Source organism: Bombina bombina, chromosome 1, assembly GCF_027579735.1.
Source record: "Bombina bombina isolate aBomBom1 chromosome 1, aBomBom1.pri, whole genome shotgun sequence".
In the NCBI taxonomy this organism is placed as follows: domain Eukaryota; kingdom Metazoa; phylum Chordata; class Amphibia; order Anura; family Bombinatoridae; genus Bombina; species Bombina bombina.
Genome location: NC_069499.1, coordinates 493,923,953 through 493,940,759, shown reverse-complemented (window position 1 = coordinate 493,940,759; position 16,807 = coordinate 493,923,953). Strand labels below are relative to the sequence as shown.

The window sequence follows — 16,807 nt, the reverse complement described above, 5'->3', positions numbered from 1 at the left end:
TATATTATTGTCAGTCAAGGCTTATAAAGACCACAACGGGCAAGAAAACTCTTGGTACCCCTATGCGCCTGTGGAAGTGCAAATTTCTGGCAATATCAGTCTCTTCTTGATGCTGAGCCTTGGATAAAGCAGTTAAAGAAGAAAGTACTTCATCACAAGCTGTAAAAAATGTATGATAATGCTGTTCGCCTATGTATGTATGGCGAAATATAGAACACACAATTTAAAGAGAAATTTCAGTTCCCTATCGGTGCAAAGCAATAATAAATAAGAAACTGGGCGTATTTGTAGGTCGGGCTGTGATATTACGCCTATTACTAATGCATATTGGTGCACTCGGGAGCGCACCCATGCGCCTAGGCAAATGCAAGCGGAGTGCAAAGAAGTTTCTTTCAGATTTGCGCAATTATAGGCGCAGATTGCTTAAATAAATATGGAGATATGGTTGTATGCGTAGTTTTGGGCGCAATTGCGGGCGGATTACTTTGATAAATCTCCCCCTATGTGACCTAACAGATACAGTTTTTTATATTGTGTACCAAAGTTCCCAATCAATTGAACAATATAAAACTAATAGGAAATTGCATAAGCATATTTATGATAATTTTATCTTGTTATGCAGTATGCATTTATTAAAAAAAAAAAAAAAAGACTGCATTGTCCCTTTTAATACCTTTCATCTAGGGCCACCCATAGCATTTATAGGACCCTGGTCAAGACTAATTTTTGTGGCCCCTTAGCCCAGCCCGCTCATTTCCTTCTCCATTTTTGCCATGCCCCCTTGTATGACCCCTGTCCCAACATTTAGTGTGTCCTTTATAAATAATTATTATATATTTGTAATTATAATATATATGTAATTTTAATACTATACCTCCTGATACCAAAAATACTTCTTTGTTTACTAAATACAGGATGTATAGATTTGTAGGAATATAGCAGCTCTGACCTCCTTTAGGGAAAATTCAAGGAAAACTTCTTGTATCTTCAAACGCAAACCCTTTAAAAAAAATAAAAAATCCACATGGTGTAATATGTCAGTATGAATGAGAACACTAAAAGGAAGGTACTCACAGATGGCTTGTATAGTAGTTCTCTTCGTTTATTAAGAGTTCTGGATACAAACACCACAGTTTGGCTTCATTAAACGTTCTATTAATTAAATTCCACAAATTTATTCATTAAAATTGACATTCACGGACTTCCGGTAGGCGGCTCACCAAGATGGCCACAACCTCACAAGGCTCTGTGACTGAAACCTGCTTTTGAGTGCAGTGTGGTAGAATCTTCAGCCATCCATACCTCCCTTGGCAATAACTGTGCCCGGGAATCCTTCAGGATCAGGACATTACAACTCCTGGCCTCTGAGAAGGCACTGAAAAGTTAAAATTTGTCTCTGGACCTACGGACGTGCACACTCCGGTAAACAAGATGGCGCACATTGCCGAGGCCCTAATAGATTTCTTTATGCCAATATTGGATTCCCTAACAACAGCTATGGGGGAACTCCTCTGCGAAGTACGAGAGCTTAGCACACCCGAACATACCAATACAATTTCTACATGTCTAATTACACCTCGGCAAATTCCACCAATTAACCTGAAAGAAGACACTCTGGATAGCGGCATTACAGAAAAGATGGAGGGGTCACACTACCCTATCTTTCTACTCCAACCAAGTAACCTGGTCACGTTGGAAGCGGGGATAATAAATGCCATAAATGTCTCCCATGCATTGACTCACCCCGGACTTACTTCTATAGAAACGCGTCAGACCTCAGAATTCCTAACACTCTGTGGGAATGAGAGCGCTAGTGGCCCCACATTCTGTGCTCCAAGTCCGGTTCAGTTCGACTCCCATGCCGTTAATTTGTCATTAAGCCCAGCCGACACAACTGAACGGTGTCCTAATCAGGTGGAAGGGAATGACATCGCAACTACCGAGCCTACTGATGCTCGGTCTGCACTATATACACGGGGAGAGGATGGCAGCTTCGTGACTCACGCTGCACAGAGGAGCGGGCAAGCTGCAGCTGTAATTGTCCCACCGCAGGAAGCCACTTTGCAGAAAGTCTTGAAGTCAGACTTGATTGGTGACGGCTGCCCTTTTGTTGCACTGTTGTACCTAATACTCGCTGTGGGGCAGCCCCTCTCCCCTCCGCAAAAAAGCTACATTCTTCTGAGGCATGTATGTCATGCTCCATTCCGTGCTGGGGTCGGATGATCAGTTTATGGCTACAGTCCTATGTACCAGCTGACTGTAAAACAGACTAGAAATATGAACTAAGGTCTTTGCCTAGCTTTTGTACAATTGTGGAATATCTAACACCTTTAAATATCTGGATACATTTAGCACAAACCAATATGCAAACTTGTTAGCCAGCAGATGCCTTACCTTGTTTTTAAACCTGACTATGTTATTTGTGTGTTTTTCTTACATATATGCCTGGTTCTAGTCGTTTTGCTGCTCTTATTCTTTTTACCTCCTAAGATAGTAAAGTAAACCTTTTGGGCAGTACAATTCATTAGCAACATAGTGTACTCATACCAGCTAGTCTAGATTTAACTGTAAAATATCCAACATCTATAAATTAACCCCAACCTGTAAGTATGTCTGTGGGATGCTGTGTGTTGCTGTTGTATATGTAGTTTATTATAGTTTTATTATCCTATTTTTGTTCCCTAATTGACAAAATACGAAACAGTGTAATTACAGGCAGCGTTAGCCAATCCAAATGTACCCCACGCAGATTAGAGATTCCTCAATATCTATATGCAATTCTGTAGAAAATGGTTATTTATTCTCAAAAAGTTCCATTACTCTGTTAAACTCTTCTTGTGGATATCCCATAGACGGTTTCTGCTGCATGGCTGGCCTATGACTTTATTGTGGATTAACCGTCCTGCTGACAGACCAGGATCAGACGTTTCAACTCCTGGCTACCAAGATGGAACATTCAATGCCTAGGTTCAGATCTCTTAACCGTTCTGAGACTCTAATATATCCATAACAAAATAGTCTTTTGCTGCTTAGATCCATGATTATATTTCCTGGTATGTCTAATTGTTCTTTGTGCCTAAGGTTTGCGGTCAATATGTTTTCTATTTGTTGGTTCTACCTTGCAAGATTTCTGCACCTTTACAATTCACTAATCAATGAAATATTTAACACTGATTCATCCTTTTAATCCATGCATAGAGAAGAGTCTCAAGCTGAGATATCTCTAAAAGTCGTGCTTAATTTCTCAATCATTATACTTCTTCTAAAGGCCCCTATTACTTAAACATATGCTTTCCTACCTAGAATTAAATTCCTGTATGAGTATTCTTTTACAACGACCTTCCGCATCGAAAATGCCAACTTAATTCAGACCCTACTTTGTAAGGCCTACTGACACTGATGCTATTTATTACTCCCAAGGTGCTGACACATTGCTGCAAATAGATCAGTTTTAATTAATGTGGATGTCCAGCTTTATTTTGCAAGGTGACACATATTCCAATGGGAGAGTTTACTTGCTCTCAGTTATACTTGTTTTTTTAGTTTATAGATGTTTAGTTGTTTTTTTTTTTAGTTTGGTTGTGTTAGTTTACTTAAAACAAAATCCCAACATTGTGATACAAATGAGTACTTATATTAGAACGTTCTCTAATCCATACAAGTCCTTTACAGATCTAAACACAACTGTGAACATTGTATTCTATTACATCCAATGGATTATGTTACTGCCTAGAATGTGCTACTGCAGATTAAATAATGCCATTCGGCACATGGCTGGGTGACACTACCAAAACTTTGCAGGCACCACTGACTGCCGATGCAGTGGCTGATAGAACTGCAGGCAGGGCTGGATAACATTAGACAGAGGAGGGTTGGGTACTAAGTTACTTACAGTGCAGAGTACACTACAGGCAGCAAGGTGAGACTGGCATAAATGCACAGGTATGCAGCTGCAGGAAGCGAGTTTAGAATATCTTGCGGTACACAGAAGACAGAAATTAGTAACTAACAAGTAATATTTAGACACAAAGTTTGAGACCATGGATTCTGTGTGCATGCTCTAGTTCCTTCCAAAGACCTGGAAAAAGTCTTCGGGGATAATGGAGCATGCGTGAGCAGACTGATTTGACTGCGCATGCGTTGGGGAACATGTTAGCATAATTTCCATATGTATATTAGTGATTATTGCTTGGACTATCAGACTGTATGTTGGATAGTCCCTTTATGTTGGTTGTCCTTTGTTAAGTCATTTTAGAAATAAAAAAACAATGTTTTTTTTACTTAGAAGCTTTGTTTTTAAAAAAACTGTAAGTATGTTTTGTTTATGTTATACTTATATATCAATGCAGTTGCTTTCTTAACTGAACATATAGAATAGTTTTATATTCCTTTAAGTCTATAGATACAAGAGAAGTTTTCCTTGAATTTTCCCTAAAGGAGGTCAGCACTGCTGTATTTCTATAAATCTTGGTGTTCAGCAATGGGAGAGGCTGAAGCAGGCTGCATCCTCACTTTAAAGGTAGGTTTTTCAATTTCTTAATATCTGTATTATCTGTACTCTATTTTAAACATAAATACAGTATGTAACTGCTGGCCTCCCTTTACCTGACAGCAAAGTTCACAAAATCCCTGTAAATTCCCTTGAACTAAATGCAGCCTCCCAACTCAGCAGCAGTAGCAGGAAAGCCCTTGGGAAGCCGTTAGCTCATACCTGCATGGCGGTATTTTTAAGGTTTGGTTGATAATAAAGACTGAATAAAGATGTAAAGCCTTTGCTAGGTTGAAACTGTTATGCTTGCAATCTAATGTAAAACAACTTTAAAACCAGCCCTAGCATTTTTGTTATGCAGTATAATTATTTATACAAATATATGCTTTTATTTTATTCTCCAAGAAAGGCAACACCCCTACTCATGGCTGTCCCTGTTTTTGGCTATGTCAGCCTGTTGACTTCAGGAAGGAGGGTCAACAAGAAGGGAACTTAAACACTTCAGTTTTTAATTATACATTCGGCTAGATTACGAGTTTGGCGTTAGGCTTAAAAAGCAGCGTTAGCCGGTCCTAACGCTGCTTTTTAATGCCCGCTGGTATTACGAGTTTCCCTAATGCCACAAAAATATCCGTCTCCGCTGAAATCATCAACGTCAACCCAGACCCAGTAGTTAACATATACCGAAAAAAAAAAAACATCCACGAATGACAAAAAAAATATTACACAAAGTACACTTACACTCATACAAACACTACACTATATTTATTTTTAAGATTTCATATTTTCATGTCAAAATAGAACGGATCAAAGAGATCTCGGGTGTTTGAAAAGAAAAAGCCACAGAAATCCCTTCTCCATTGACTTACATAGACAGACGGGAACATACACTCATATAGCTACATCTAACTACTAATATTATCACATACATACACTAATCGATACATACAAACAATATACAGCACATTACATACACAAATAAGATTTTGAATAGGAATTTAACACAATTTAGCTACTTTTTCACAGAAGACCATGATGTCACTCACTTTACGCTCAAAACAAGTCTTGGATTTTATTTCTACACACATTTTTTTCCTCCATTGACTTCTATGGGGAAGATGTGCTCGTGCACGCGACAGTCAGATTTACCTAACGCACGGAAAAAGCGTAGACAAGAAAACTCGTAATACCAGCGTTAAAATTGTGAAACTAACTCATTCTTTCTTGCGTTAGTTCCGCTATGACAAATAGATCAAGAAATGGCTATTTCTCTATGGAGTTATGGCTTTTACTTGTGTGAAATTCACTACAACATCAAATTGTTATAGAAATTTACATTACATCAACTACAAATCACCATCAACAATACAAAATATAGTTAATAAATTACATCATATTTAAACGGACAGAAAAATAATTTGATCATTTCATTATTCACAAATAGTAGACAATTGGAAACACCTCTCATTTACCTCTATTATAGCATTTCATTTATTCAACTCATATACTTGCAGGAACAGCATATCTACATAGGCTTAACACATGATCATTAATGGATGCACATACATTACTTTTATCATTCAATCATACATGTGCATTGATATTATGGGGGAAAAAACACATTAGATTCTCTCTATGAATCATGAAACATAAAATATGGATTTTACTGTCCCTTTAACATCACGATTCACTCAGAATATACCATTAGGAATTATGTACAATAACAACATAATTAGAACAGATTACAGATTACATTACTTTTTGGGAAGGAACAACAATGCTATACTGCTTTATATAAGTCAGCATATGTGAGAGAGAATCACAATATATACATATATATGTATATAACACGCATCACGCAACCACAAAGCACACATTTATATTTGAATCATCACACAATAACAATGTAGTAAAATACAACAACACAATGAGGATTTGATAACTAAACATCAGGTTGCTACTATAATGACGTCATTAGAAGCTTCAACCATACACATTACAGCTTTAGGACTGTACCGCCCCTTTCAGAAGTTTAGCACTCAATACTACAATACTACATATACGTAAACGAGAGTTTGGAACATCATTATTATTGCGATTTTAATGGGATACGTCAAATATTGACATCTCGCCAATCACTTATATATACAATACTAGAGATGTCAGCCGGAAGATCTTCATTATTATTATTATTGCGATTTTAAAGGGACGCGTACAATATTGATATCACGCCAATCACTTATATATACAATATTAGAGATGTCAGCTGTTACTTTATCATTTACAAACAATATTGCAGCGACATTGATCGATCAGATTCTATGCCATTATACACAAGTATGCACTTTCATTCATGTTAGCGTGGATGTGTGCTTTTTACTATAACATCGCGTTTAATAAGTATTTATTACGCATATGAACAAACATTACGAAGATGCACTGTATATGTTAGATTTTACACTTTCAAATTGCGATTCATTGGGGGTAAACAAAATTTCACACCTAAAAAAAACGCCCACTTTGAAAGCATTCGCGCCGCTCACATACAAACAAGTGAATACAATCAGCAATCATTACAAACACGCTACCATTAGACTAATTGCACTATAAATCCCCCAAACAACATGGCCAAAGCGTCCCTTGTGATCGATATTGTATCAAATCGCTTTTGTGTTTTTGCATACCTTGTTACTCCTTGTGTGTTTGCTCTGCTGTTTGGCTTTGTGCTGCTTAGCTTGCCAAATATGGATGATGCTCAGTTAGATGCTGCTGGTGCTCCTGCACAAGTAGTATTCAATATAATCAGACAGGCTTGGCGGCTCCAAGAGAGACAAAGGGCTTGTTTGGTTTGAGATCCTCGTGTTCACAGGGTGAGGCCCACCTTGGACAACATGAGTGACTTTGAGGTTTATGACAAGTATAGGCTAAATCGCGAACAGCTCATTGGCCTTTACGATGTTCTTAGACCTCATATGGAGCCACGTAGACGTATGGCAACGGCAATCCCTGGTATGACCAAGATGCTTAGTTGCATACACGTCCTGGCCTCCGGGAGTTTTCAATCTGGAGAGGGCTACATGCATGGGCTTGCTCAGGGTACTTTCTCTGTGGTTTTTGACAACTTTCTGGAAGCCATGGTACGAGTCAGTAAGCGTTATATAGGATTCCCTCAGAATGATGGTGATTGGAGGCGCCTGAAGAGGGAATTCTTTGCTATCGCTTGAATGCCCAATGTCTTGGGAGCAATAGATTGCACCCACATTGCGCTGCATGCTCCTGAGCATGACCAGCCCTTCCGAAATCGCAACCACTTCCATAGTCTCAACGTGCAGTTTGTTTGTGACGCACGGATGCGGATTATGCAGGTGTATGCGAATTTCGTCGGGGCTTGTCATGATGCCCGTATCCTCAGACAGTTGTCCCTGTGGCGGCAGTTTGAGGGCAGAGAGTTTCCACCTGGGTGGCTCGTTGGTAAGTACTTGTGCACAACATGGTTAATTAGTTAGACAATTGCCACTGTAGTCTTAAAAAACAGTTGTGTTTGTGTAATGTGCAAAATGTGCAGCTCTAGGATGCAATTTAACCATTTAATTGTCTTTCCGCAAATGTCTAGTTTTAGCTCCAAACAGATATGTAGCATGTCTTAGCTTAAATGGCCAGATAGAGAATGCAATTTAACCATGTCATTGTCTCTTTCCCCAAATGTCTAGTTTTAGCTCCAAACAGATATGTAGCATGTCTTAGCTTAAATGGCCAGCTAGATAATACAATTTAACCATTTTGTTTTTATTTTAGCAAATGTCTGGTTTATGCGAAATATGCATAGGTAGCATGTCTTAGCTTAAATGGGCAGATAGAGAATGCAATTTAACCATGTCATTGTCTCTTTCCGCAAATGTCTAGTTTTAGCTCTGAACATATATGTATAGCATGTTTTAGCTTAAATGGGCAGATAGAGAATGCAATTTAACCATTTTGTTTTTATTTTAGCAAATGTCTGATTTATGCGAAATACGCATAGGTAGCATGTCTTAGCTTAAATGGCCAGCTCTAGGATGCAATTTAACCATTTCTTTCTCTTTTAGCAAATGTTTGGTTTATGCGAAATACGCATATGTAGCATGTCTGGGCTTAAATGGGCAGATAGAGAATGCAATTTAACCATGTCATTGTCTCTTTCCGCAAATGTCTAGTTTTAGTTCAAAACAGATATGTAGCATGTCTTAGCTTAAATGGGCAGCTCTAGGATGCAATTTAACCATTTTTTTTTTTAATTTTAGCAAATGTCTGCTTTATGCGAAATACGCATATGTAGCATGTCTTAGCTTAAATGGCCAGATAAAGAATGCAATTTAACCATGTCATTGTCTCTTTCCGCAAATGTCTAGTTTTAGCTCCATACAGATATGTAGCATGTCTTAGCTTAAATGGCCAGCTCTAGGATGCAATTTAACCATTTCTTTCTCTTTAGCAAATGTTTGGTTTATGCGAAATACTCATATGTAGAGCATGTCTTGGCTTAAATGGGCAGATAGAGAATGCAATTTAACCATTTTGTTTTTATTCTAGAAAATGCATGGTTTATGCGAAATACGCATATGTAGCATGTCTTAGCTGAAATGGTCAGAGAATGCAATTTAACCATTTAATTGTCTTTCAACAAATGTCTAGTTTTAGCTCCAAACAGATATGTAGCATGTCTTAGCTTAAATGGGCAGATCGAGTATGCAATTTAACAATGTCATTGTCTCTTTCCGCAAATGTCTAGTTTTAGTTCAAAACAGATATGTAGCATGTCTTAGCTTAAATGGCCAGATAAAGAATGCGATTTAAACATATAATTCTTTTTTAAGGAAAATGTTTATTGTAGGGGATTTTCATGTACACAAATGAAAAGTATTTTAATATAATAATTATAAATAAATTATTATTATTAGTAATTTTGTTATGTTCATTATTTATAGGGGATTCTGGTTACATGAGCCGGCCTTGGCTCATTACGCCGTTGCGTAACCCCACCGACGAGGCCCAGGAGCACTATAATAGGGCACACAAGCGGACTAGGGCTGTAGTGGAAAGAATGAGACTAAGATGCTTGGACAGGTCTTGAGAGGCCCTCCAATACAGCCCTAGTAAGGTGGCGAAGATCGTTATAGCCTGCAGCGTCCTGCATAACATTGCACAGCGGGCTGGGATGCTGCAGGCTGTCCAGGCGCCCCAACGCCTCCTCCAAGATGAGGAGGACAACCCTGTTCTAGAGGGGCCATTCCGGGACGAGGGGCTCAATGTCAGAGCAAACATCATCAACCGCCACTTCAGACGGTAAATAATAGAAGTTAGATAGGAATATTGCGAATATGTGTGAATTCTAGGGAAATGAGAAGTAGAGAATTGTGCAAACATGTTAGGATTGTTCATCAAATGATTATAAAAATGTATTTGGATTATTATAGGTGATGCTCCTGGAATTGGGTCCTGTAACGACTTCGCCACCTGGTTTTTAAAGACATCAGCTGGTAAGTATAAATAATGTATGGACTGTGGTTGGCAGGAATTTGGCACAATCACCCATCATATGGCATACATTTTACAAAGTAGTATTTAGTTTACACATTACAAGAAATTTGGATACTCAGAAAGAGATCCTCTAGCAAGACTATATGCTTCAACGTCATATTCAAAGTCACACATCAGAGGTTAGGTCTGCACAATGTATGACTGATCTTCACACTTGATTGATAGAACATAACACAAGATGCTACACACGCTTAGTAAGCTAGTGATAGAAAAAGTTTCAGAAATGGGGGGGTGCAGAACTAATTCACACACTTCTATTAATATTTTTATTTTCGACCATTAGGGAGACGACTTCATCTAAAGACTGAAAGTGAAGAATTCAAGACTGAAAGGGAAGAATTCAAGACTGAAAGTAAAGTATCCCAGACTGAAAGTGAAGAATCCCAGATTGAAAGTGATGAATACCAATGTGATCATGTCTGTCTGGTCATGTCTTTCAAATGTGCTGACCTTGAAAACCATACAAAGACACGTTCACATGGTAAGTGGCAACAATTTTATGGACTAAGGCTGTGGATGCATCCTATTGGAGACACTTAGATTATTTTTTATTTTAGATGGTATTTCACAATCCTCTATTTTGAAAATGATGAATAAGACACCTAATGAAGATAAACTGATATTTTGAAGATAATTGCCTTTCAAAGACCATACATCCAGGTTAGTTTGCACAATGCATGCTAGTTAAGAATCACAGGAGGAAGAATGTTAAAAGAATTAGGAATAGATACATATATATATATATATATATATATATATATATGTTTATTTTACATACATTACACCTACTTTGTGCTAGAGAGGACTCACATTCTGACCAATCAGACAAAGGAATACATTTTATAGTTGATATAGAGGTATATTATTTGAAGGGACATGAAATATTACATTCAATTATGTTCAGCATACAATATACATAGATTTTTTTAATGTGATATGCATTATTTTGTTTAATTTAAAATGCTAATGTTTAATTCTAAGATTGATTAGACAATATAATGGTATTTCTAATTATGGATAGATATATATTTCATGTCTGAACCTTTTTTTTTATATCAAGACCAAAAAAATACATGTTAGAGCATAGACACAAGATGATTTAACAATTATTCAATTTAATGAATATTTTAAGACATGTGTTCATGAAATAACTAATGTTTATAATATTTTTCTTTCTTTTTCAGAGTTTCATCTGTGATGATTTTTTTTTAAAAGAAATTTAATTTATTTTCTTGTCAATAAATTTATTTTCATACATTGACCTCTAGTTATGAAGCTCTATACATACCTGCCTTCACCGGCCCCAATACACTCGCCTAAGCTCGCCTCACATCGCTGCCGCAGACCTGAATACGCTCGCCAAAGTTATCAATAAATCTGTCAAAAAGCCGTGCACCAAGTACGGGGCGATGAGCAGCGGACTGTGATAGTTATCACTCATCAATCGCTGCTCTTCGGGTTTTTTACAGCTTTATTGATACCGCTGTCACTAAGCACTCACACTATACTATACTGTTCTACCCCCTATACCGGCGCCCCCGGTGCCCCCCGCAACTAAATAAAGTTATAAACCACCGCTCCTAGACCTCGCCGCAACTATAATAAATATATTAACCCCTAAAACGCCGCTCCCGGACCCCGCTGCAACTATAATAAATATGTTAACCCCTAAACCGCCGCTCCTAGACCCCGCCGCAACTATAATAAATATATTAACCCCTAAACCTCCGCTCCCGGACCCCGCCACCACCTACATAATACCTATTAACCCCTATCCTGCACCCCCTATACCGCCGCCACCTATAATAAATGTATTAATCCCTATCCTGCCCCCCCTACACCGCCGCCACTATAATAAAATTATTAACCCCTAAACCTAAGTCTAACACTAATCCTAACACCGCCCTAACTTAAATATTAATTAAATAAATCTAAATAATAGTACTCTTATTAACTAAATTAATCCTATTTAAAACTAAATACTTACCTATAAAATAAACCCTAATATAGCTATAATATAACTAATAATTGCATTGTAGCTATTTTAGTATTTATTTTTATTTTACAGGCAACTTTGTATATATTTAAACTAGGTACAATAGCAATTAAATAGTTATTAACTATTTAATAGCTACCTAGTTAAGATATTTACAAAATTACCTGTAAAATAAATCCTAACCTAAGTTACAATTAAAAACTAACACTGCATTATCATTAAATTAATTATTCCAATTTAAAACTAAATACTTACCTGTAAAATAAACCCTAAGATAGCTACAATGTAATTAATAATTACATTGTAGCTATCTTAGGATTTATATTTATTTTACAGGCAACTTTGTATTTATTTTAACTAGGTACAATAGTTATTAAATAGGTATTAACTATTTAATAACTACCTAGCTAAAAGAAATACAAAATTACCTGTAAAATAAATCCTTACCTAAGTTACAATTAAACACTACACTATCATTAAATTAATTAAATAAATTAGCTACCAATACCTACAATTAAATACAATTAAATAAACTAAATTAAATTACAAAAACAAACAAACACTAAATTACAGAAAATAAAAAAATATTACAAGAATTTTAAACTAATTACACCTAATCTAAGCCCCCTAATAAAATAAATAAAATAAAAAAAAAAAAGTCCCTACCCTATTCTACATTACAAGGTAATCAGCTCTTTTACCAGCCCATAAAAGTTTTTTTTTGCAGGGCATGCCCCAAAGTAATCAGCTCTTTTGCCTGTAAAAAAATACAACCCCCCAACATTAAAACCCACCACCCACATACCCCTACTCTAACCCACCCAAACCCCCCTTAAAAAAAACTAACACTAACCCCCTGAAGATCTCCCTACCTTGAGTTGTCTTCACCCAGCCGGGCCGAAGTCTTCATCCGATGGGGCAGAAGAGGACATCCAGACTGGCAGGAGCGGCTCCATCTTCAAGACCTCCGGCACGGAACATCCTTCTTGCACGACGACTACCCGACGAATGGCTGGTCCTTTAAATGATGTCATCCAAGATGGCGTCCCTCGAATTCCAATTGGCTGATAGGATTCTATCAGCCAATCGGAATTAAGGTAGGAAAAATCTGATTGGCTGATGGCTCATTGGATCAAAAAAGAACTGATTACTTTGTAATGTAGAATAGGGTAGGGACTTTTATTATTTTTTTTTTATTTTTTTTATTAGGGGGCTTAGATTAGGAGAATTAGTTTAAAATTCTTGTAATATTTTTTTATTTTCTGTAATTTAGTGTTTGTTTGTTTTTGTAATTTAGTTTAGTTTATTTAATTGTATTTAATTGTAGGTATTGGTAGCTAATTTATTTAATTAATTTATTGATAGTGTAGTGTTAGGTTTAATTGTAACTTAGGTTAGGATTTATTTTACAGGTAATTTTGTATTTCTTTTAGCTAGGTAGCTGTTAAATAGTTATTAACTATTTAATAGCTATTGTACCTAGTTAAAATATATACAAAGTTGCCTGTAAAATAAAACTAAATCCTAAAATAGTTACAATGTAATTATTAGTTATATTGTAGCTATTTTAGGGTTTATTTTATAGGTAAGTATTTAGTTTTAAATAGGATTAATTTAGTTAATAAGAGTAATATTATTTAGATTTATTTAATTAATATTTAAGTTAGGGGGGTGTTAGGGTTAGTGTTAGACTTAGGTTTAGTGGTTAATAATTTTATTATAGTGGCGGCAGTGTAGGGGGGCAGGATAGGGGTTAATAAATTTATTATAGGTGGCGGTGGTATAGGGGGGGCAGGATAGGGGTTAATAGGTATTATGTAGGTGGCGGCGGGGTCTGGGAGCGGCGGTTTAGGGGTTAACATATTTATTATAGTCGCAGCGGGGTCTAGGAGCGGCGGTTTAGGGGTTCACATATTTATTATATTTGCAGCGGGGTCCGGGAGCGGCGATTTAGGGGTTAACATATTTATTATAGTTGTGGTGGGCTCCGGGAGCGGCGGTTTAGGGGTTAACATATTTATTATAGTTACGGCGGGGTCCGGGAGCGGCGGTTTAGGGGGTAATAAATTTATTTAGTTGCGGCGGTGTGGGGGGGGCAGATTAGGGGTGTTTAGAGTCGGGGTACATGTTAGGGTGTTAGGTGCAGACGTTTCCTATAGGAATCAATGGGATATTGGGCAGCAGCGAACATGAGCTTTCGCTATGGTCAGACTCCCATTGATTCCTATGGGATCCACCGCCTCCAGGGCGGCAGATTGAAATCCAGGTACGCTGGCCCGGAATAGGGGCGAGCGTACCTGGTAGTAGTTTGATAACTACCAAAAGTAGTCAGATTGTGCCGGACTTGCGTTCGGAACATCTGGAGTGACGTAGGCATCGATCTGTGTCGGACTGAGTCCGGCGGATCGAAGCTTACGTCACTATATTCTACTTTTGCCGGGCAGTAGGGGTTGATAACTAAGGCGAATCAGCCTCACCACAAATACGCTGCAGAATTCCAGCATATTTGCGGTTGATGGCTTGATAACTAGAGGCCAATATCTTCTATTTTTTGTATTAAAATACATATTCTTATAGACATATCTCTATCACAGTAAGATAAGAAGAAATATATCCATCTAATCTGACAAGTAAACAAAATATTACTCCCATGACTGTTAGTCATCTATTTGACAAGCACATGCCTGATGTAAAATAGAATAATTTTGGTTAATTTATTGAATGTAAAATATCAACAAAGCTTATTCCGATAATGTTAAAGTCAAGTATCTTTCAACAATTTAATTTGGACTTAAATACATCTATGCTTTTATTGTGTGATTTATAGATGTTAAAATCATAAAATGTTTATGATGAGGATATGTAGTCTAAATTATACAAAACAACTTTGTTCATTTCACTTTTAAGAAACGAAAGTGTTTAACTTACATTAAAGTGACAGTGTAGTTGAATGTTAGATTTACATAATAATATCTGGGATTTTCCTTAGGTATCTAAAAACATTATTACAATAAATATAGGTTATTCATCTTTAATTCTTTTTTAGGTAATATGTTAGAAATTATCTGTAAATGAAAGTATGTTAATTTCATATTTAGACCAAGCTAATTATTGTATGCCATATTGATTACTTTTCAGTTCTAGTGGAGTCATTTGAAGGGTAATTTAACTATAGATAGATCAAAAGATAACATAGCAATTATTCTCCTTACCTCTTGGATAGATATTACATATCTAGATGTATTTTCAGTCCCCTTTAGTTTTTTTATACAATGTTAACTCCACATATTCCTAATGGTTTGGTCCTTAAAGGGACATTCCAAAAATATTTAATTTAGTGAATTATAGACAATACAAATTTTATTTAAACACCATTTAAATGTACTATTATTATCTAATTATATTCAGTCTTTAGATATCCTTTGTTAAAGAAATAGCAATGCACATGGGTTAGACAATGACATAAGGCATCTATGTGCAACCAACAATCAGCAGCAAAAGAGCCTATCTAGATATGGTTTTCAGTCAAGAATATCAAGCAAAAAAAGCTAATGAGAGAATAAAACAAAATATGACATTGTTTTAACATTGTATTATCCATCTAAATCAGTATAGAACATATAGCTTAATGTCACTTTAAGGTAAAGCTGTATAAATACAGCCATTAGAAGATATTTCATTCACAGTGGGTCAAACAATACAGAAGGTAATACAAATATGCTTGATTCTCATGTTCTACTAATTTTTAGAAAGGGAGGTGCATAGGTTTGTGATCAGCAAAGCATTACTGGGAAATATCTACTTAATTGTGGCTCGCCAACAATGCATATTTACAATGTTTAGACAGATGTATTTAGATCAAGTTCAAGATTGCATATTAGCTCATGAAAGGGATGGTAATTAAAAAGCGTTTCTTTCTGGAATCATAAATAAAATTTAATTTTAAACATTAACATTTAATTCTATCATCGATTTTAAATCATTATTTTTGGATTATTTCCTTTACAAACATATCTAGATATGCTCAGTAGCTGAAGATTGGTGGATGCACAGAGATGCCTTGTGTGATTGGCTCAACCATGTGCATTGCAATTTCTTCTGTTAAGGATATATAAAGATTAATCTAAGTATAAAAATGTATTCTCTCTCCGGATCATTTTAAGAAAATATTTTGTTATAATGTCCCTTTAAAAATAAAGATGCCATTGCCCAATAACAGATGTGAGCAGTTCAGACAAATAAAAGCTCGAGGTTTATTTACAAATAATAAACACACATGTAGTTTAACATTTATAAACAGATTATACAAGTTCCGGCCATTATAACCAGAAATTACGCATTTAAGAAATCTCACGTGGGAAACGTATCTTGCAACACGAGATTCGTATCTTTAAAAATTCAATGCGAATGTCACACAATAGCACACAATCGATGTGCATTATAAATACATTTAATAGAGCAATGTCAATACTTCACAATAAGTAACAAAATTTATTTAATAAACAAATACATACAATGTTAAATTAGTATTAATAAAACTTATTTGTATTAAAGAACATGATCGATATTAAACATCGAAAGGTGTAAAACATTTAATAATGTGACAGGATTATATATATTTTTAATAACTTGTAAAATTAATATTTAATGGATCACCGATATTACATCTGCGTCACACATATCCGCATAACAGTCCAATGAGTTACAAATAAGTCTACATGAAAAATGTAGTAACAGCACCCCTG

The 16,807-nt window shown here is 36.2% G+C and overlaps 1 protein-coding gene across 1 annotated transcript in view; it reads right to left on the bottom strand.

Moving 5' to 3' along the window:
- The window catches only part of HECW2 (HECT, C2 and WW domain containing E3 ubiquitin protein ligase 2), a 746,182-nt gene extending 730,872 nt beyond the window's left edge, over positions 1-15,310 (bottom strand). Inside the window, exon 1 of the mRNA XM_053698566.1 lies at positions 15,275-15,310. The gene's annotated coding sequence lies outside the window, so the exon portion shown is untranslated. The remainder of the gene's footprint in view (positions 1-15,274) is intronic.
- Positions 15,311-16,807: the final 1,497 nt, after the last annotated feature.